A 24038-nucleotide genomic window follows, 5' to 3' on the forward strand; every position below is an offset into this window, starting at 1 on the left:
AGACGGGGTTTCACCATGTTGACCAGGATGGTCTCGATCTCTTGACCTCGTGATCCACCCGCCTCGGCCTCCCAAAGTGCTGGGATTACAGGCTTGAGCCACCGCGCCCGGCCACTTCAAAGGTTTTCAAAAGGATTGAGGGTCTGCAACATTAAAGCCTTCTGGAAAAGAAATAATATAATTCTATTAGGAAAGAAAAATCAGGACAAATGAGAGTAAGTTAAGATAATGATGTTCTGATTCTGTTGACATCATATCACTCATTGATGACTGCATTAGCTTCCTATTGCTATTGTGAGAAATCACCACTAATGCAGTGGTTTGAATCAACACCAATTTACAGTCTTAGAATTTTACATGTCAGAGTGGCAGCATCAGCTTTACTGGGCTAAGACTCAAGTGTCTGCCAGGACTCTGTTGCCTCTTGAGAGTCTAGAGAGAATATTGCTTCCTCACATACACTTGGTTCTGTAGGCTGCTTGCAGACCATGGCTTAGGGTGCTGTCCCCCCACCTTCAAAACCTGTCCTTATTATGCTGCTGTAGTGTCCAAGGAAAATCATCCTCTTTGTCCTCTCAAGGTTCACTGCAAAATCAACCGACAAAGGCAGATTAATAAGGGAAATGGCATACCAAGTTATTAAACACGCACATGGGGGAGAACCACAGAGTGATTAGCCCAATGCTCCAATGGGGTTCAGAAGCTTATATGCCATCTTGAGGTGACAGAAAGAATGGGAACTTGGATCTTGGCAAAACAGGTTATGAGAGGGGGGGAAGAAGAGGACTGGCTAACAAAGGTGGTCTTGATATGTAAATGAACCCTGACAGGTGTCAGCTCTCAGAGAGAAAGGATGGAAAATGTTACTTTCGGACCTTTAGAGGTGTCAGACTCTCAGTTAATCTATCCCACTTCTGGACAAGGGAAGGCCTCAGAGAAAGCCAGTCTGCATCAATGCAGATTCTCTACAGATGCAAATCCCCACCCTCCAAAAGACAACGTAGCAGGACTACTTCTGTGTGCAGTCTTCTGAACAGTCATCACAAAATATGTCAAATAAGTATATTTGGGGTAAAATATTTTGATTTCATTCAATGCTATCACCATGAACCTGCTCTATTGTCACAGTTTTCTCTGATCAATTCAAGAAAGGTTCTCAACTCTTAAGGATTCTTGTGATTACGTTGGACCTACCCAGATAATCCAGGATAACCTCCTCATCTCCAGGTCCTTCTCCTGACTCTCATCTGTAAAGCCCCTTTTGCTAGGTAAGGTAACATATTCACAAATGCCAGGGATTAGAACCTGGACATCTTTGGGGGTCATTATTCTCCCTACCACCATGCTATCACCACCATATTTTTAAAATTTAACCCCATACTGGCTTTACAACCTCCATTTATTATTTTTACTGTCCATCAGGAAGTAAAGGGTAATCTTTTTTATGTAGTTCAGACATACATTCACTTACGAGACATATTTACTTATTAAACATTCAATTAATAATGTGTTCTAAAATTTCCTTTATACACTGCCACTGCACTAAGCAGCTCTCATTCATTTGTGTATTTATTTAATTGTAGCTGTCTCCCTAACTAAGATCTAGAGTACAATCTTTGTTTCTATCAGTTAGTGTTTTATCCTCAGTGGCTAAAACAACATCTAGCACAAAGTGGTTACAAATAAATATTTGTTTTAAAAAATGAATGGGTGAGCAAATGTTTATTGCACACTAATTATTTGCCAGCCAGGTCTCAATGCTTGTGTACATAAAGGCATGCAGGTGGAAAGACCATCAGAAAAAGAGGCAATATTGATATGCAGATGTCCCTGCTATGGAAGTTATGTTCAGAAAGCCAGCATGATCTTTCTGCCCACAGTCACTTCATCACCACTGAGCAAAAATCACCACATTCAATATAGGAGGGCAAAACTAACTCCTGGAACCCAAAAGGAAATGCAAATAATTTTCAAGATTAGCAAATACAGGGTTCTAGTTCTAAATTTGCCATTTAGCAATCATGTCACCTTGCGTATGAGTCAGAGGCTAAGCATTCTGGAAATGGATACAGTCTGTAGCCATGGAACTGGAACTAAGAGAATCCTGACCTTTACTCCTTTTGAAGGATGGATTCTGTCACAGGCGGCACAGTGAATCAACTCTCTGACCAGCCCTGACATTGCCTCTCAGCAGAACATAGAAGTGAGGTCATTCCACTTTGAGATCAGGAAGGCATAAATAGCCATGCCATGACCCAAGCCTGAGAGGAAAGAAGGTAAGAATATGAGCTCAGGCAGATGATACAACAATCATCATGCCCCCAGGGGTGTAATCTTTCTCTGGATTGTGCATCTGTCTCTGCACATAATTTATGTGTGTACCTGTATCCTGTGGATAATAAAACTTTATTTTGTATGACATCGCTCATATGGCACTCCTAAATATTTAATAGAGTTAAATAATGCAGTTACTAAGAAGAGTAATAGGAGGCAGCAGGGGAAAATTAAAAGGCAGCAACAAACATTAAGAGTTATGCTTTGTAAACAGTCTAAGAATGATTTCTTCTTTCTTCCACTGACTTCCCAGAAAGCAATCCTGAATCAAACTTAGTAATAATCTAAAAATATAAAGAGTATGTCTTCAGGGTCACTCTTTCTCTAACAACCCATATGACCTTGGGCAGGACATTTAAGCTGTCTGAGCCCCAATTCCCTCATCCAGAAAGTGAAACAATAAATACCTCAACAGCAGTTGTCAGGATAAAACTGGGTAAAACATGTAAAACAACTGTGACATGTGTACTACACTAACAAATTTCTTTACTGGCAAAAGGAAATTAGGTGAAGAGAACAGAGTGGAATATACACAAAAGATATGAAGAGATTAGCATGACAGTTTTAGAGATTAGCAAGCAGCAGGTGAAGATCAATTTACATGGTCACAAAGCCGAAACCCAGTTCCAAAGGACTTTAGAGTCACTTGGTGAAACAAGCAGCTGGAAAGCAGGTCATCGGCCACCAGCGTGTGCTGTGGTCAATCAGTGAATAAGCCGCCATTGTTCTCTGTAGCCTTTATTTTCTACTATTGCCCAATGACATTTTGATGATGGAATAATATATCTCTTTACTATTCTTATTGATTTTCCCACCAACCTAATTGATTCACGTAATCTCAACTTTTAGCACGTAGCTTTTTACTGGCTGACAGTCCTCTTATTCCAGTTGGCCCTCTAATATCACAGATTTGAATTGCAGGCATCCAGCTGTAGGCAGATTTTCTTTCATCTCAGCCACCCCTGAGACCAAACCCTCCTCTTCCTCCTCCTCTTCCGCCTACTCAGCATGGAGATGGTGAGGATGAGGACATTTATCATGGTCCACTTCCATTTAATGAACAGTAAATATATTTTCTCTTTCTTATAATTCTCTTAATGACATGATCTTCTCTTTATCTTATGCTAGTATCAGCATATAATACGTGTAATATACAAAATATGTATTAATGGACTGTTTATGTTGTCAGTAGGCTTCCGGTCAACAGTAGGCTAATAGTAGTTCAGTTCTTGAAAAGTCAAAAGTTATAAGTGGATTTTTGACTGCAATGGTGAGGTAGTAGTTCTCCAACTTCTGCAGTATTTAATAGTCAACTGTACATATTATTTCTTAAAATATAAATTTCTTCTTATATTTGTGGCTTAAACCCACTGCTTTTAGGCTCACATTGGTATCACCTCCTCTAGAAAGTTTCCTTTTCCTTATATAAAGATTCTTTTTGTCTTTAATTATATAACCCTCAGTTTTCTGTGATGTCTAGTCCAGCTGCAGCAGCATCCCATGGAATTTTTTATAGTGAATTTTTTTATACTGAAGGGCCAACTCAGACCTACATAAAATAATCAAATCCTAATCTTCTAGAATGGAGCATAGACAAAGAGCCAAGAAGGAAGGTGCTGAATCTTGCAGCCCTGAAAATGTTTTTTTCTGAGCATACTCTTTCCCACTGAACACCAATTTTCAAACTCAGTTTATATCAAAATCAATTTTAATGCTTATGTGTAAAATGCAAATTATTAGGCGATCTGACTGTCTGATTCAGAAGGTCTAGCTTGGGCCTCAATAATTTGTAATTCTAACTAGCTCCTGGGTGATACAGGTGCTGTGGTTCCTAGGACCACACTTTGAGGTCCACACTTTGAGAACCAGGCCTTTGAACATCTTCCTCACATACTTTGCCTTCCAACACTCACAGTCGTCTCAGGTGCACACTGGAGTCTGACCTCATCAAGGGTAAAATATTATTCCCTATTATCCTTTGGCATGATTGAGAACAGACTTGAACAATTTAAAATGTCAAGGAAAAAGAAAGAAATCACGGATCACATTTAGCTTGAATTTTCACTTTAGTTGTGACATCCTGCTTAGCTCCTGGTCTATCCATTTTACTCAAGGTCTTCTCTTCCCTATAGAACGGGGCAGCTTCCGGTACATCCAGGGCCTCTATGCCTGGGCTGAGTGCCTCTTTTATGCCTGCTCCGAATCTCTGCCTTTAAACTTCATAGGACACATTGCACTGTAGTTTTTTGTTAAGATATGGCTAATACACAATAAATTTCACAGATCTTAAATGTTTTATATTCATTCACAGAACTGGAAATAACTGCTTTAAATTTCATATGGAATTACAAAAGAGCCCACATAGCCAAGGCAATCCTAAGCAAAAAGAACAAAGCTGGAGGCAACAGGCTACCTGACTTCAAACTACACTACAAGGCTACAGTAACCAAAACAGCATGGTACTGGTACCAAAACAGATATATAGACAAGTGGAACAGGGCAGAGGCCTCAGTAGTAACTCTACATGCCTACAATCATCTGATCTTTGACAAACCTGACAAAAACAAGCAATGGGGAAAGCATTCTCTATTTAATAAATGGTGTTGGGAAAACTGGTAGCCATATGCAGAAAGCTGAAATTGGATCCCTTCCTTACATCTTATACAAAACTTAACTGAAGATGGATTAAAGACTTAAATGTAACACCTAAAGCCATAAAAACCCTGGGAGAAAACCTAGGCAATACCATTCAGGACAGAGGCAGGGGCAAAGATTTCATCACTAGGACACCAAAACATTGGCAACGAAAGCCAAAATTGACAAATGGGATCTAATTAAACTTGAGAGCTTCTGCACAGCAAAAGAAACTAGCATTAGAGCAAGCAGACAATCTACAGAATGGGAGAAAATTTTTGCAATCTCTCCATGTGACAAAGGGCTAATACCCAGAATCTACAAAGAACTTAAACAAATTTACAAGAAAAAAACAACCCTATCAAAAAGTGGGCAAAGGATATAAACAGACAATTCTCAAAAGATGACATTTATGTGGCCAACAAACATATGATAAAAACCTCGTCATCACTGGTCATTAGAGAAATGCAAATCAAAACCGCATTGAGACACCATCTCACGGCAGTTAAAATGTCAATCATTAAAAAATCAGAAGACAACAGATACTAGAGAGGATGTGGAGAAATAGGAACGCTTTTACACTGTTGGTGGACAGTAAGTTAGTTCAACCATTGTGGAAAATAGTGTAGTGATTCCTCAAGGATCTAGAACCAGAAATACCATTTGACCTAGCAATCCCATTACTGGGTATATACCCAAAGGATTATAAATCATTCTACTTTAAAGACACATGCACATGTATGTTCATTGTGGCACTGTTCACAATAGCAAAGACTTGGAACCAACCCAAATGCCCATCAAAGATAGACTGGATAAAGAAAATGTGGTACATATATACCATGAAATACTATGCAGCCATAAAAAAGGATGAGTCCATGTCATTTACAGGGACATGGATGAAACTGGAAACTCTCATTCTCAGCAAACTGACACAGAACAGAAAACCAAACACCACATGTTCTCACTCATAAGTGAGTGTTGAACAATAAGAACACATGGACACAAGGAAGGCAACACACACTGGTGCCTGTTGGGGGATAGACGGCTAGGAGAGGGATAGCAGGAGGTGGGGGGACTGAAGAGGGATAACATTAGGAGAAAAATCTAATGTAGATGATGGGCGGATGGATGCAGCAAACCACGATGGATGTGTATACGTATGTAACAAATCTGCATGATCTGCACGTGTACCCCAGAACTTAAAGTATAATAATAAAAAAGAAATTTTCCTTTTATCATTATACTAGTTTCTTGTTTGATTTCATTATGGTAAGAAAATACACTTTTTACAATTTTTCAATTAAGATGATTTACGTTTGTTTTATAGCCTAGCATATAGTACATCTTGGTAAATATTTCATGGGCTAATGAAGGGAAAAACAGTATTTCGTCGTAGTTGCCCCATGTAATGTTTTGTATATGTCAATAGTTTCTCCTAGTTTCTTTATTTATATCCCTGCCCAATTTGAAAAACTATAGGCTCTTTTTAGTTATGTCTGTAACTAAATGGTAAGGAAAGTGCTAGGTCTGGACGCCTTCCCTCTGCTGGTGCTTTTGGAACAATAGACACCCTGCCTTTTTTCAATTACTTTTCAGAGTTATTTTTTTTGTCTCTTTTGTCACTTCCAGAACTTATAGTTGCATATGAGGGTTTGGAACAGGGAAAATGGGTGTACGTCATTTCATCCAAGCAGTTTATCCACACGTTTTTAGATGTAGTGCCTTCATATTTACTCATCTCTATGTATTTTTTATTTTTATAAGATATCCTGTTTGACCAATAAAATTTTTAGAAGTTTATTGTTTAATTTCCATGTGTTGTGATTTTCCTGATGTTATTCTGCTATTGATTTCTAATTTGATTCCATTATTGTAGATGACATTATATTCACACATTAAGAAACTAGATGAAGTGGACAAATTAAGAGGCAACTTTTCTATTCTTACTAAAAAATAATCAGAATGATACTGTATTTATGAAATAAATACTTGTAGTTTACGTCATTCAACTAAGAAATTGCCAGGGCTTGAATGACTTCACTGGGGTGTTTAAAAAGTAATACCAATGTACAAAAACTCCTCCAGAAGATGGATGCAACCGGCATGACTTTAATACCAAAAGTAGATGAAAATATTAAACTGTCATAAGAAAAGATGTAAAGTCTTAACAAAATATTAGCAAATGTATTCAGTAACATATAAAATACATAATGCATCATAACTGAATGAGATTTAGTCCAAGAAGGTAAAGCTTATTTAATATTCAAAAATCAATAAGTGATAAACATTCGCCAAGATAGACCATCCTTAGCCATGAAACAAATCTTGGCATTTTAAAAATAATTAAAATTATGCAAAGTGTATTTGATGACAATAATGGAATTTTAGCAATCTATTTTGTCACTTTTCTGAGTTTAGCTGTTGGGATTAGCGAGTTTGTCTTTGCAAATATCTATATCTAAAAAAGAAATGGGACTATTACTTTACGTGGAATTATTTGTTTAACAACCAATTGCCTCTACAGTAGACTCTGAAAACTTTCAGATCAGAGACTGCCTTTTTGTGTCTTCAGCAACTAGCAGAGGCAAGAAATTGAGAAGATGAAGAAATACTTGACGAATAAATGAAGAAATATGCAGGTGAGCTTCACACTTAGATGAGCTCCTACCAAAGACAGATAGGACACTCTTAAAGGGCATTTGTTCGAAGTCAAATGTAAAATTTCTAATTTGTTAGAGCATGCAAAATTACATAATGTAAATTTAAAGGGCTAGGTCAGCACTAGTTTCTTCGATGATCTTCAGAAGTTTTCCTCTGCATCATCCATGTTTTAAAGCAAATAATTCCCACTATGCAAATATTTTTTGGAGTAAATTATTTCCACTACGCAGCCATAAAAAAAGAACAAGATGGCGTCTTTTGCAGGGACTTGGATGGAGCTGGAGGACATTATCCTTAGCAAACTAAGGCAGGAACAGGAAACCAAATACCACTTGTTCTCACGTATAAGTGGAAGCTAAATGGTGAGAGCACGTGGACACATAGAGGGGAACAACACACACTGGGGCCTACCAAAGAGTGGAGGTGGGAAAAGGGAGAGGATCAGGAAAAATAACAAATGGATACTAGGCTTAATACCTGGGTGATAAAATAATCTGTACAACCAACCCCATGACACATGTTCACCTACGTAAAGAAACCACACACTCTGTTCATGTACCCCAGAACATAAAAGTTACAAAAAATAGAATAAATTTTTCCTTAAAAATCACTTGTTTTAAAAAACTTCTACTTTCTAATGTCTATTAACCTCTTTCTATAAGCTTTTTCCCCCCAGGTAAGGTAACATAATTTCTTTCTGTAGTGTCCTCAGAAGAGGAGAATATTAACAGCTCATAGGCATCTCCCCATTATGTACGAAACAGATTTGAAAATCTTGAACTTAGATTAATTTGCTAAATTAAAAAAATTAGGAAAGTGGAAACTACCTTGATAATTATGCATGTTCTCTGGAATTGAATCAGAGAAAGCACTGCCAGAAAATGACTTGAGTATCTCTAATTAGGTATATAAAGAGTAGCATGATATGAAAATGTTTTTGTTTTTCATTTTCTAAATAAAAAGAAATAGATTAAAATGAATCAGAGTCAGACTAAATATTATAAATCATTTATCTTCTTTCTTTCTTTCATGATGTATATGTAATACACAATTTCTTACCTGAAACATCCAGGCTGAGACATAGCAACAAAGCAAAATATTTATGTAAAATTGTTCCTGTTGCCATTTGGTTACAAAAAATTTCCAGAATCACTCTGTTCACTGACAATGACACCCAGGCGTGGTAACTATAGAATATCCTGATGAAAAAGTAAATCAGTGATTTTTTTTGACTCAAATGTGCTCAGCTTTAGTTTTAATTCTAGTGATAGAAAAACGCTTCTTGTGTGAGGAAAGTAACATTGATCTTCAGATGTCAGATTATCTCTAAACTTACTTCCTTATGCCATGTAGCAGCAAGAGCCATCTGCCACGGAGTCATCTACATTACCTGAACTCGAACCAATGACACCATATTGTATGACAACATTATCCCACTGAGACCAAAATGAGCCCACTGAGTACTCACAAAAGTCTGGACTGGGTTAGCCAGGGACAGTCCAGGAAAATTACTTTAGGGAGAGCTGATAATTGCAACTGAAGATACCAAGAGCAGAGATAAATCCCATGGAGGACCAAGACCACAAGAAAATATGTCCAGAATATAGAAGCCTCTAAAAGTGTAGCCCAAATAACACACACTTCCCTTTACTTTTATAAAATTCAAATTCCTCAGTACAGTAGTCCCTCCTTTTCCAAGGTTCCACTTAACAAGATTTCAGTTACACATAGTCAACCTCAGTCCAAGAATATTAAGTGAGAAATTTCAGAAATAAACAATTTATAAGTTTTAAATTGCACACAATTCTGAGTAGTGTGATGATCTCTTGTGCTGTCCAGCTTTGCCTCACCTGGGATGTGAATCATCCCTTTGTCCAGCATATACACACTGTATCCTTACTCACTTCATAGCCTTCTCTATTACCAGGTTAACTGCAGCATCACAGAACTTGTGATCAAGTAATCCTTTCCTTACTTTTATTGCGGCATGGAGCTATAATTGTTCTATTTTATTACAAGTTATTGTGGGTAATCTCTTACAATGTCATACCTAATTTATGAATTAAACTTTATCATTGATACATATATATGAAAAAATACAGTATATATAGGGTCCTGTATTGTCTAGCTTGAGGCATCCACGAAAGCCTTGCAACATATCTCCTGTGGATAAAGAAGGGACTACTGTATGACAAACTGGCCCTTAATTATCTGCTTCTCTTCTTCACTTCATCTCCTGTCACAGATCCGGAAACTATTTCTGGACACTCTTCTGCTACAAAATTGCAGTCTGCTACTATATTTGACCATCCTGAACTTTCTAATTCATATTCATCTTTTAAAACTCAGCTTATGCATTACCTATTCTAGGAAATCCAGTGTGATTCCTTTATCTGCATCTTCATACCACCTCAGAATCTTGCTGCTGCTGCTGTTGCACTTAGCATGTGATGAAGTAATTATCCAATTATTTGTCTTAAACAGAGATTTTTCTCTGATTATTAATATTAAACAGAGAAAAATCAAGAGTATCAACTTGATTGGATTGAAGGATACAAAATATTGAACTTGAGTGTATCTGTGAAGGTGTTGCCAAAGGAGATTAACTGTTGAGTCAGTGGGCTGGGGAAGGCAGACCTACCCTTAATCCAAATGGGCACAATCTAATCAGCTGCCAGGGAGACCAGAATGGCTTTTGTTACTCCTCAGGCTGATGAGCTCACATTTTACATGGCATCAGAATTCCTTCTCTCTAGTATTTTTACTGGGACTTCACTGAGATCTCTAACTCTGAAACAGCCTGCTTCAAGTAAGTGTCTCTTTCATTTCAAAATATTTTTATTTTGGAAAAAAATGATATGTTTTGCATGTTGTTTGACTTAATTTCTGCTTTGCTTAACCAATTTCAAAAAATCAGTAAAGCAAGTAAAGCATTCCCATTAAATTGCCTTATAGCCTCTAGAAGTCATCTGCCATTGTTTCAATTCCAGTTCAAATTCCGTTTGCTCTTCCATATTTTTTTGGCATCTCTCTTTCAATTACTGAAGTTGATTGCATCCGCATTTGTCCTTCTAAAATGTGTATTCACTAGCGATACTGCACTTATAATTTCATTAGATTTATTAGTTTATATACAAACGTCCCTGCCTAATGTTACAGGAAGCAAGCCAAGTTAGTTAACTTTATTTTATTTTATTTTATTTTATTTTAGTTATTTATTTTTAATTTATTTTATTGCATTTTAGGTTTTGGGTACTTAACTTTTTTATTCATTGCACTGAATACAGGGCCACGTGTATAACTCAAACTAACTAGAAATGAAAAGTAGGTAAGAAAAGAAAAGAAGGGCAGAAGAAAGAAAAAGAATAAATTAAGGAAAGAGCAAAAGAAAATTAAATAGGGCATATATATTAATATATTATTATATTCACATGGGACTTGCCCAAAATTTCACCATTAAAATGTGCTGGAACTAGCATTTAAATAAGTTCCAGAGTCTTCCTATGCCATTCTGTGGCTTTCAACAAGGAGATGCCTGTTACACAGTAGCCACCCAAGTTTGTTACAAACTCACCATAATTGGTGAACTATAAACACTGATGGACTGAACTATAAACACTGATGGACTTTTGGGCATATAGTCTTTTTCATAGATAAGCTCTAAAAGAAGTCAGCCAGCTAAAACATTGCTAAGTGTAACTATATAGGAATGCTTGGGCTAAGAGAATTATATTGGACACCAATTCAAAGTGCATAAGTCTTCTGGAGCACCTTACCCCTGCCCTGCAGTGTATTGCCAGCAAGTTGACACTGTAACTGTGTCTTCAAAAGCCACTCTACTCTTCTGTCAGGCCAGCTGCTTGACAGTAGTGAGAAACATATTAAGACCAATGAATTTCATGAGCAAGAGACACTGCCACATTTCATTTGCTGTAAAGTGAGTTCTTTGATCAGAAGCAATGCAGTGTGAAATGCCAGGACAGCAGATACACATTCTGTAAGTGCACAAATGGTAGCTTTGGTGGAAACATGCTGCACAAGGAGGATAAATCCTTATCCAGAGTGTGTGTCTATTTCAGTAAGTATATTTCAGTTCAGAATGCTGTCCCTTCAATGCTGGAAGCAGTGCAATATAAGCAGCCTGCCACTAAATATCCAGTTGATCCACCAGAAGGATAAGGCTATATCAAGGGCTCAGTGCTGGTTTCTCCTGCTGGCTGATTAGACACTCAGCCATAGCTTCAGTCTGGTTGGTTTGGGTGAGTGGAAGTCCATGTTGCTCAACCCACGTATCACCTTTATCCAACCACCATGACCACTTTGCTCATGAGCCCATTAGAAAATGTGAGGGATGGCTAGAGAAAGGCTGACTGATATCTGCAGAATGGGTTATCCTATCCACTTGATTATTCAAATTCTCCGTAACCTAGTCACCCTTTGGTGAGAATTACTGTAAGCATATCTTCATGTTTTTTATCCATTAAGAGAGGTCTATTCATATGCCTCTTCCATAAGTTTCTTTGTCATCAATTTTCTAACCATGTTCCTTTCAAGTCCTTGACCATTCAGCCAAATCACTCAAGTCCTGGCTACAGCCATGAGTCAGTATATAATGACATGATTGACTCTTTCTCCTTCGAAGCATAATGAACAACCTGGTGCACTCCTCAAGCTTCCGTCCACTATGAGGGTTTCCTTTCACCACTGTCTTTCATGAGTGTGACAGTTAACACAGAGTGTCAACCTGATTGAATTGAAGGATACAAAGTATTGATCTTGGGTGTGTCTGTGAAGGTTTTGCCAAAGGAGATAAACCATTAAGTCAGTGGGCTCGGAAAGGCAGACCCACACTTAATCTGAGTGGGCACAATCTAATCAGCTGCCAAGAAGGCCAGAATGGTTCGTGTTGCTCGTCAGCCTGAAGACAAGCCTATTGTGGGATCTTGTGACTGTGTGAGTTAATACTTAATATATTCCCATATATACACACACACATATATACACACACATATACACACACACACAAACACATATATATACATATATATACACACATATATATATATGTGCATATATGTATATGTATATATGTGTATACATATATATGTATATATATATAAACATATGTATATGTGTGTGTGTGTGTATATATATATATATATATACACACACACGTATGCATATATATATCCCATTAGTTCTGTCCCCCTAGAGAACCCTGATTAATACAACAGGCATCCCATATAGAAGCTCTGGTACTGCTACTGCAACTGTTCACTTTCAGGTGGTGCTGGCATATTGTATAGAATCATCTGTATATCAGGCCTAAGTTTTCTCATCCTCTGTCTGTAGAGTACTTCCCATGAAGCTGCAGGTGCAGATTTGGAGAGAGAAGGTATAGCAGAAGTGGGATTTATAGGCATTTGAGCCTCATTTTTGTTTTGTTTTTTTTGAAACGCAGCCTTGCTCTGTCACCCAGGCTGGAGTGCAGTGGCGCAATCTCAGCTCACGGTAACCTCCACTTCCTGGGTTCAAGCGATTCTCCTGGCTTAGCCTCCCGAGAAGCTGGGACTGCAGGTGCGGGTCACTATGCCCAGGTAATTTTTGTATTTTTAGTACAGATGGGGTTTCTACATATTGGCCAGGATGGTCTTAAACTCCTGACCTTGTGATCTGCCTGCTCAGGCTCTCAAAGTGACAGGATTACAGGCATGAGCCACTGTGCCAGGCTGCATTTGAGCCTCTTATTTTTGCAATTTGCTTGTGCTCTCAGGGTCTGCTAAGGCCCAATAATATATATGGACTTGCATCTGATGATGAAGGACTGCTGTGCACACCCAACTTTATGGTCTGTGGGGGTCAGATAACACCCAGTACATAACAGTCAGCTCAGGTCACATGATAATTTGGTGTCTTAAGGTTAGGTGTCCAGCCTCTATTATTGCCTAGTAGCAGACCAGAAGCTCCTTTTCAAAAGAAAAGCAGCTAGTCACAGAGAACTGTGAAAAAAATTTGTTCTGAGATTCTAAAATACTGCAGTATGATTCATTTGTAAGGGCATACCAGGGGCTCTGAACAGTATTATTATTTGGCACTGACACATCACAAACTATTTTATCTATTGGATCATATAGCCCATGGAGCAGAGCAGTTTGCATCACAGTTTGGGTCTGTTCCAGAGTCTTCTCTTATTCCACCCCCTGAAAATTAGCAGCTTTTTGTGTCACTTAGTGAGAAAACACACTCAAATGAGCCATACGTTGCCTCCAATATCCATAGAGGCATTGCGCCTCTTTTATTGGTTTTAGTAAGAGCCAGATTCAATCATGTATCCTTCACCTTTTACAGGATTTCTCAACATGCCTCACACCACTGGATCCATAGAAACTTCACTGAGAAGTACATCCCTTGAATTTGAGTCAGATTTATTTTTCACTCTTTTACATAAAAATGTGTTATTAATAAGTATAGTGTAGTTGCTACTTCTTGTTCAGAGGCCAGTGTCGTCAAAGTAATATCATCTATATCTTATAGAAGGGAAAGATGATCAAGACCCCTGAGAATTAAATTATGACATAAAGCCAGAGAGTAAATATATTTCTGGCATAAAATGGTAAAGGTGCATTGCCAATTTTACAATATAAAACCAAACTGTTTCTAGTGGTCTTTGTTAACAGAGGTATGGAAAAGAGCATTTGCCAAACCAAGTACTAGACAATGTGAGAATTTGATCAAGCCATAAAAACACATCTGGTAGAGCAGCTGCCATTGGAGTCACCACTTGGTTAAGCTTATAATAAGTTGCTGTCATTCTCCAAAATTCATCTATCTTTTGTATATGCCAGATAGCAAAGTTGAATGAGGATGTGGTGGAAATCACCACCCCTGCATCTTTCAAGTTCTTGATGATGACACAGATCTCTGCAATCCTTCCAGGAATGTGAAATTGCCTTTTGTTTGTTATTTTCTTAGGTAGAGGCAGTTCTAGTGGCCTCTATTTGATCTTTCTCGTTATATTAGCCCTCATTCCATAGGTCTGGGAAACTATTTGAGGATCCTGGTGACTCCTATTTATCATTCCAGAATTAGGGGGAAACAGATGTTTTCAAGGTCCACTGGGCCCACAGTAAGATAACTTGTGCTAAAACACCATTTATCACCTAACCTCCTTGATATGATCTAGCTCTGTGTCCCCACCCAAATCTCATCTTGAGTTGCATTCCCCACATGTAGGGGGAGGGGCCTGATGGGAGGTGACTGAATCATGGGGACAGGCTTCCTTCTCACTGTTCTCATGAGTGAGTTCTTAGGAGATCTGGTTCTCTGAAAGCATGTGGTACTACTCTTTAGCTCTCTCTCCTGCTCTGCCACGGTAAGACATGCTTGCTTCCCCTTTGCCTTCTGCCATGATTGTAAGTTTTCTGAGTCCTCTCCATCCATTTAGAACTGTGATTCAAATAAACATCTTTCTTTACAAATTACCCAGTCTCAGGCAGTTCTTTATAGCAGTGTGAAAACAGATGAATACACTCCTTAAGCTTCTCTACTGACTAGTAGGGTAAAGAGCCATTGGTAAAGGCTGTATTCATTATAGCCACAATTCATGGTTCCAGGTATGCAGGAGTGAAAGTGGAAATGAAACCACTCACAATCATTCATACTGACTCAGTAGCAAAGTTTTTGCTTTCTGTATCCACCACCTCAAACACTGTTAGCCTAGAGGTCTTCATTCCAACAGAAGGAATGATTCTGCTTGGAGAAATGGCAATACTTTCATTGAAGTAGAAGTTATGACTGTCACATGCTCAATCTGGGCTTTCATTCCTCAAAATCAACAGGGAAAGAAGGAGATACAGTACTGGCTTGGGTGATTGAACTTGACTACCGAGGGTAAATTGAACTTCTGCTCCACAATGGAGATAAGGAAGATCAGGAATAGAAGGCAAGAGTTTCCTTAGGACATCTGTTAGTATTACCAGGCTCTGCAATTAAGTTAGTGAGAAACTACACTGACATAATCCAGACAGAACTATCAATGTCCCGTATCCTTCCAGAACAAAGATTTGGGTCACTCCACTAGACAAAGAACCACGACCAGCTGAGGTGCTTGTTAAGATAAAAGAATATATACAAGTCTAGACGTGGTGGTTCACACTTGTAATTCCCGCACTTTGGGAGGCTGAGACAGGTGGATCACCTGAGGTAAGGAGTTTGAGACCAGCCTGGCCAACATGGTGAAACACCATCTCTACTAAAAATACAAGAAAAAAAAATTAGCTAGGCGTTGTGGTGGGCACCCGTAATCCCAGCTACTCAGGAGGCTGATGTAGGAGAATCACTTGAATTCAGAAGGTGGAGGTTACAGTAAACCGAGATCATGCCATTGTACTGCTCCAGCCTGGGTGACAAGAGCAAAACTTTGTCTAAAAAAAGAAAAAAAGAGTACAGATAGAATGGATAATGAAAGTAGGTAGTTATAAATACCAGGTTCACTGTATAAACAATTACATAAATAAGAACTAAAATTATCATGAGTATTTATTCTGTATTTCTTTATCAATATGTTTGTGCAGGAATGTGTAAAAAGCAAATACCCACTCTAATGTAACATAAGGTAGATTGACTTAATATCATAGTGTTTAAGTATTGTAAATTTTACATTATAGTATTTAAACTATAAAATATCAAGCAGAGTAACTATGTCCCAAAAATACATTTTACTCTCTTTTTCTGAGAAACAGATTGTACATTTATCGGTTGTACTCTAGATAGTTTTATCACGTGCAGCAGAAGTATGACGTTCTTTTCTTCATGTGGAGATTAAGTATGCTTTACATAAATGTGTAGAGGTGCCATGTTGAAAGGGGGTGGACTTATGATGGTGAATTTTATGTGGCCTTACAGCCTTCAGAATTCAGCTATAGCATAAGTTCTTCTGGGGGTCTCCACCCTAACAGCTCACATGCAGATTTTGAACTAGCCCTCTTCTGTAATTGAATGAGCCAATTTCTTAAAATGAATCTATTTCTCTCTCTCTCTCTTTCTCTGTACAAACATACACACACACTCACACACACACACACACACACACAACATACACACAAACACACACACATCCAGTTGGCTCTTTCTCTTTGGAGAATGCTGATGATATCTGAAAAAACTTCTTGAAGGAAGAAGCAGAAGCAATAATTTTAAAAGTTGGTAGAAAACTATAGGGCTCAGTTCAGAGGAGATTCTTAAATAAACTATTCATAATTTTTAAATTACAGTGTTTGCTTTTTTAGTTCAGTAAATAGATAAATAATTTTGAGTCGTTATATCACACAGATACGTACCCAACTTCAGCTCCTTATTGGGTAAATGATATATGCTAATTTTATCAATGTAGCTGCAATAGTTGACACTTAATGGGCTTTTTATGGCCCATAACTAGGAATATTGGAAAAAGAAGTCAACCTTTTGTTATTACCTATTCTGGACAATGCAAATCATCTTTTGTGATGGGAGTGCTTTGTTGTGAAGATGGAGATGATGCTACAGCCTATAGACTCACTAATGGATGGATTAATGTTGATGAACATGATGTCATACTCGTGAAAAGGTAAGATTAATGTGTCTTTAGAAAATTTCAAAATGTTTTGTTATAATTTATATGCACAGCAAAACCAGTACTATCTATGTCTTGACAAAATTGAATATAAATTTCTTTTGCATACTTTTCTTCAGTTGATCAATTATATATCCAATGGCAAATAAAATCATGAGTCAAGAGAAACACAATACTTGGGCTCTAGAAACCAAATTAAATTTATATTTTTATTTTTACTTTAACATAGCAATTGGCAATGAACAGAATACTTATCTTTCCACCTCCAAACTCATATGTTTATGTACTAACCTCCAAAATGGTGATAGTAGGAAGTAGAATCTTTGGGAGGTATCTGGTTTAGATAAAGTCATGAGAGTGGAGTGCTCCTGATGGGATTAGTGCACTTCTAAAAGGGACCCCGGAGAGCTCTCTTAGCTGATTTCCAGTGTCAGGACACAAAGAGAAGTTGGCAATCTACAACCTGGAAGAAGGCCCTTAATAGAACTCAACCATGCAACCATTTTGATCTCAGGATTTCAGCCTCTAAAACTGAAAAAAAAAAAATAAATCTCTACTGTTTATAAGCCACTCAATGTATGACAATTTGTTGTTGTAACAGTCCAAACTAAGACACATACACTTAAAGTTTCGTAAATACTTTTATAAAAAATTAGTCTCCAACAACATTATGCTTCTAAAATTCCTCGTAGAAAGATTGTAGAAGTCAAAGTCCATCAAAACCACAGGTAAATTTCAGCTCTAATCATTGTTGGCAGTGTGAATTTAGGTGATTTAGTTTTTCATTTTTAACTGTCAAATATTGATTACACCAATCTTTCAGGAATTTGGGTTTGTTGGATGAGTTGGCATATGTTAGAGGACCAATGACAGTGTTTCCATGACTGCCAAGAAGCAGATGCTGAGAATCAATCAGATGTGTAAGAGACAGACTGAAACCTGGAGAGGGGAGCAGGAAGGAAGACACTTTGCACCTATATGCTGGCATGAAACCTTTGTCGAGAGGAAAGGAAGGAGGATAAATTAGGTAGAATGTGGAGCTGCAGGACAGTTTTAAGAAATGTACAGTCAGGTGGAGGCTTGAGCTGAAGTTCCCTGCTGGACGAGCCCTGTGTTTCCCCTGGATCTCCATTAGCAACGATTCCTCTGCTATTTCCCTCCTTAGGAACTATGGAAAGGGTGGGATCCATTTGAATATGGTGGTAGATCCTGAGGGATAGATGGTGGAGCCGTCATTAATTATGCAACTTACAACAGGCGATCTGAGTTGCTCATATTGATAGCCATAACAAGAATTCAGATTTTGGCATAGGACTCATGCCAAATGTTTGTTTCTAGACTTTTCCACATTGTTCCATAGTTTAGAAAGTAAATCTATCAATTCCTTTCTCTCTCTTTTTCGTCGCTATCTCCATCTTTATCTCTCCATCTCCTTTTATATTTTCCTTTCTACCTCTCTTCAGTTTAATTACTGTCTCTGATAATTTTCAGTTTCATGCTGTGTAGAGAAAATACATTTTCTGGGTAGTTTATTTTAGAATTATTTAAAGGTTACTTATATAATCTAATACTTGGGGAAAATGTCAAAGAACTGTGGAGGGATTCTCAGGAATTGTAAGTAAAATTGTTGCTATTTTGCAATGGCAATATCCCACACAGGCTCCACTGGATTAACAGTTGGGTGGGGCATTTTAAATCCTTTGTTTAAATTATTAATATGTCTGTAAACAGAGAATAGAGAAAGAAAAAAGAAAACAGATGTCTGTAAAACATAACCAGAAAGCAGTGTGGTGCAGTACCGAAGAAAACACATTTTCATATAGTTAGACCAAAATTTAAATACTCTGTCACTGATTTGATGTGTAAACTTAAGGAAACTCTTAGAATTATACATTTAAACATTTTGTCAGAATGGTAATAACTAACGCAGAGATTTGCTATGAGAATAAAATAGCTTTATACTGTATGTGTGTATATGCATGTATAGTCAGATCATGAGTACTTATTACAGCTATTATCACTGAGACATATTTTCAACACCTGCTTGCCTTTTCATTTATAATTTAAAATATATAAGACACAGCAATAGTTGACAGATGATCTGGTTATTCTTTATAACATTTTTTTAGTCTTTATATACCACTACATTATTTCTGTATAGAAAGATCTGTGGTTTTCAGTCGCTTCTTTGGAAACTTTTCTGTGGAAAAGAAAAATATTATTAGCTATGGATAAGGTCTATGACAGATTGAGTATAAAACATAAATATGTGTAAGAAGAAGATAAATGTACTCACAATAGGTTGTCAACAATATGTGGAAAATTATAGCCAAAGGGTAAAATAAAAAGCATTCTTATTATAAAAGAATATGTAAAACTGTGTCTGTTTCAGACATACAATTTTGTATGTTGAGAATCCTAAGGAATTACTAAAAAAACCCACAAAACAAAAAAATGTTTGAACTAATAAATGAGTATTACCCTGACACCAAAATCAGACAAAGATAACACAGTAGTCATAAGAGATATTTGAATATAATGATCAGTCACTAAATAATGCAATATTATATGAAAATTTGGACCCTTAAATACTGCATGTATTGTCTTTCAAAACTCTCAAAATACTTCAATGACTTTAACATCTTGAGGCCTCATAAAGCCTGTATATTTAAATGGTGTCCTGAACTCACACGTTCTTTCTCAAAGATGATCTCAAAGCATGTACAGTTTTAATTATGCATAATAGATGTGAATCTAAAATGTTGTAAATAAATACAAATCCTGCAAAACAAACCTTATTTTAATTTTTAAGCAAACATTAAAATGATCCTATCATTGAATCTGTGCTACATGGTAATGAATACATATTGTTTTCAAACCTGTGGTTTCCTAGCCACACAATTCAGCTACTTTGAAACATTCAGTGTTCTCTGATGCCCAATCTCAGGAAAGGAAGGGAAAATCAAAGGAAACCTATTTTATTTTAATGAGTATATAGGTTAATCATGAATCTTGAGTCATTTCTAACTGTGTCTTCTATGTCATCATGTCTTGTGATACATAAACTAAGTGATGTTTTGACCAGTGATCTGAAGATCCTCCAGTATTTTCAATTGTCAAAGATATTGCATTTTAACTAGTATCTCTACTAATTTCAAGGGAGAAATAAAATTAGTTAGGTTAAAAATATACGAACTGAATGAGACAAACGAGAATTCCCGAGATGATTAAACTTTAAGTACTCAGAATATTTTCTGACATAGAATTATGTTTCTGTTGATCTCTCTAGATATTTCAGGATTAATGACATTAAATTTATCTGATATTGTATACATAACCTCCACGTAATTGAAAGCAATATGATATGAAAGGGTGGTGTGGTAGGGATATTGAATGCTGCATTAGAAATGTTGTTTATTTTTATTACACTGACTATTTAGTGCCTAGGTAAGGGGATCCACTGACGTTGCTGTACAAAGATGTCTTCTGTGATTCTGCAGCAAATACTGAGCGCTGATGGGGGACTCAGAGCTTTTACTCTGAATAAAAAGTTACCCAGAGTAAAAGCATTAGGGGTATGTCGTACTATTTTACTGTACAAACAGAAAAAAGGACAGACTGGGATCTTGAGCACAAGATAGTATTTTATGCAGATGTCCAATGAAAGTGACATAATAAAAATAATCATAATGTTCAATAACACAAAACTTCAGGGAAGTGAATAGTAAACAATTCAGAATTTACATTTTTTCTTTAATTCTTTCAACTTATTTTATATCCTAGAGACTCCAAGCTGATTTTCTGCTTCATATTATAGCATCAGATTTTCAAGATACTGTGAGAATAGCACTACTGCTTTTGCTTTTACTGTCACTATGTCATCTATAATCAGAGCAGGCTTTAAAAAATAGATAAATAAAGTGATGTAAGAGAATACCAAGTTGACAGATTGCCCAAGAATATCTCCCCACCCACTCTGCCATCTGCCATTATTTTGACACTTAGAGTCTATTTAGTTTTCCAAATTTACAGATATTTCCTTGGTATTAAAACATGACAGTTAAGTCTAATGCATTGTAAAGATGGCCAATAAATTTAATACTTATTAATACCCACTTCTTAGATACCCTCTATTATAATGAATTATGTATGAGTAAAAATAATTCTTAATATTACTAATTTAATTTAGGCAAATGTTTCCTTCCTAGTGGAAAATAATTTGTGCATAATTTCATTAATTAAGTCAAGATAGTAGCTTTTCATAGATACATACACATAGATAATAGGTAGGTAGGTAGGTAGGTAGGTAGGTAGGTAAATAGAGATAGGTAATAGATAGATATTTGGCAAAACAACATGTCAAAGTATTAATCTATGTGCTATCTCACTCCTAAAATCCCTTTCCATGTACTTGGTGGTTCTTCTTTTTTACCATCCCAGAAAGCTAGATTCAAACAAGTCACTGATTTGGGAAGAAGGGGGCCATGGTAAAAACAGGAAGCAAATGAGGCATTCTTCAGCATAATCTTTAAAAGTTTTTGTTCTAAATAACTGACCATAATTTGAATGCACAGCTAGAGGGTAGATTTTATATCATCCTCTGTCTCCAAACAAGGGGACAGGAAGGGGATGAGAGAGAACAGGAAGGCTGCCCTAATCAATATTGCAGATGATGCTTCTGAAGGTTCTGTTTACTAGCAGTTCCAGTGAGTGGTATGAAGCTTAAGATCTAGTGTTCCTTCTGGATACTGTTTGTTGAGGGCACTGGGCAACAGTGGCCAGACCATTTATCCAATATTGCAGAGGAGAACCAGGCTCTTCTGCGACCCAAGGCTCATCCCCAGTGGACCAGCCCTCTATTTAATATCTCAAGATACCTTAATCTCACTCATAAAAGCAGACTACTCTCTAGCAGGTAGGCCAAGCAGCAAAAGTAAAGAAAGATCCTTTGCTCCCTCTAACCAAAGTGGGACTAAGCTGCCTGCTGGAGCTCTCTGATGGACACAGAGAGGGGTAGACAGTGCTACTGTGTGTCCAAATTAGTGCCATACAGTCCTGCAGAAATAGAGGTCTGCTCTTTTCAGATTTCCTCAGTCTCCTAATCACGGGGAAACGCAATTTTTTTAACTTCTCAAACTGTGGAAGAGTAATGGGCAAAGATCATAACCCCAAGGCTCAAGGACTGTATGCCATATTTGAACTACTGTTTTTAAACAAGAGGATTGCTATCACAAAAACTGTTTTTTAGGTTGCTAAAATATAAAGACACAGCTTTTAAAAATGTTTATAGGATGTCTATTCTGGGTGTTCCCAGGGAAGCCTCAGGGTTGTGTGCTGTGACAAGGAGAGGGGCACAAGAATGGGGCTTGCAGGGACCTTCCACCCTCACCCTTTAGAGAACACCTTTGCTTTCCACTAACCTGCAGTGAGACTCCAAATAGAATTACATATGAAAAAGTTCCTATTTGAATCAAGTTCTAAAGCAATGAAAATAATATATATGAAAGTATTACACTTTATTAATTAGGGGTTCTGTACAAAATTTAAGAAAATGGTTTTCTTTGGATTTCTCTTTAAAATAAGAATGATAACAGTCTCACAAATCATTGTAAGTGAATTTAATGGATAACATAAAATAATGTGTTCAAAAGAGTGTAGAAAAGGTAAAAGCTTCATCTAAATGTAAGGGCTTATTTACAGGGTTTTCTGGGCCCACTTATTGGTCACTAAGTGCTGCAATCATCTGGCTTCAGATTACTCACAGTAATGCTTTCAAAGTGTTTAGAATTTTTGTTTTATTATACTTACTAGCAGATGCTAGATGCATATCTTTGACTTTCTAATATTCATGCAACTTAATTTAATTGAAATACCTTAACTAAGTCTCTACACACAAATGTGCAATTAAAGTTCTGTGTGTGCCTATAAATAGATGTATACATTTATGTATGTATATATGTACGTTCCAAATCCTTAAAATGCATTGACATGCTATGCTGTCTGTAGCTTTGAAGAATAATGTAAAGCATTATTATTAATCCACCTAAAACAGGTATCTCAGTCGATCTGATTAGGTGTATAATGAGACCAAGATCAAGTGTTTGCTCCCCTAGAGACCTGTTAGCTTTGCACACCTCATGTTTACAGACTTGATGGTATTATCTAAAACAATATTTAGCTGTTACTCAATACTAATCTATGTGCCAGAACCCACAGACAGAAGAAAGGGATTATAGCTTCCTAGATTCAGCCCATTCCACTTGCAAACATCTCTCTCTCTCTCTCTCTCTCTCTGTCACACACACACACACACACACACACACACACACACACACTGCTGTAAGTGCTTCTGTAGCATAATCTCTTCTTATAAATAAACACATTAAAATGTAAAACTCTCACAATCCTCTAATCTGTTTGCAAGATAGAGGGGGCAACTTTTCTTAGCTAACAATAATTATTAAATGACATAATTCATACAAAAATCTTGATATAGTATCCGCTATACAAAGGCAATGTATTCATATAACTATTTCTTCTTCTGTAGTTATTTTTTTTTAATGTATTGGAAGGCTTTATTTGAAAACATCTGCATCAATATAAATATAAGAGGTTCCAAATAGGGTCACATGAATAAAGTCTTTGTTTTTTGTTTTTTGTTTTTTATTTATTTATTTATTTTTCCCATTTATTTATTTTATTGTATTTTAGGTTTTGGGGTACATGTGAAGAACATGAAAAATTGTTGCATAGGAACACACGTGGCAGTGTGATTTGCTGCCTTCCTCCCCATCACCTA

The sequence above is a fragment of the Cebus imitator genome, unplaced genomic scaffold, assembly GCF_001604975.1.
Source record: "Cebus imitator isolate Cc_AM_T3 unplaced genomic scaffold, Cebus_imitator-1.0 Scaffold167, whole genome shotgun sequence".
In the NCBI taxonomy this organism is placed as follows: Eukaryota; Metazoa; Chordata; class Mammalia; order Primates; family Cebidae; genus Cebus; species Cebus imitator.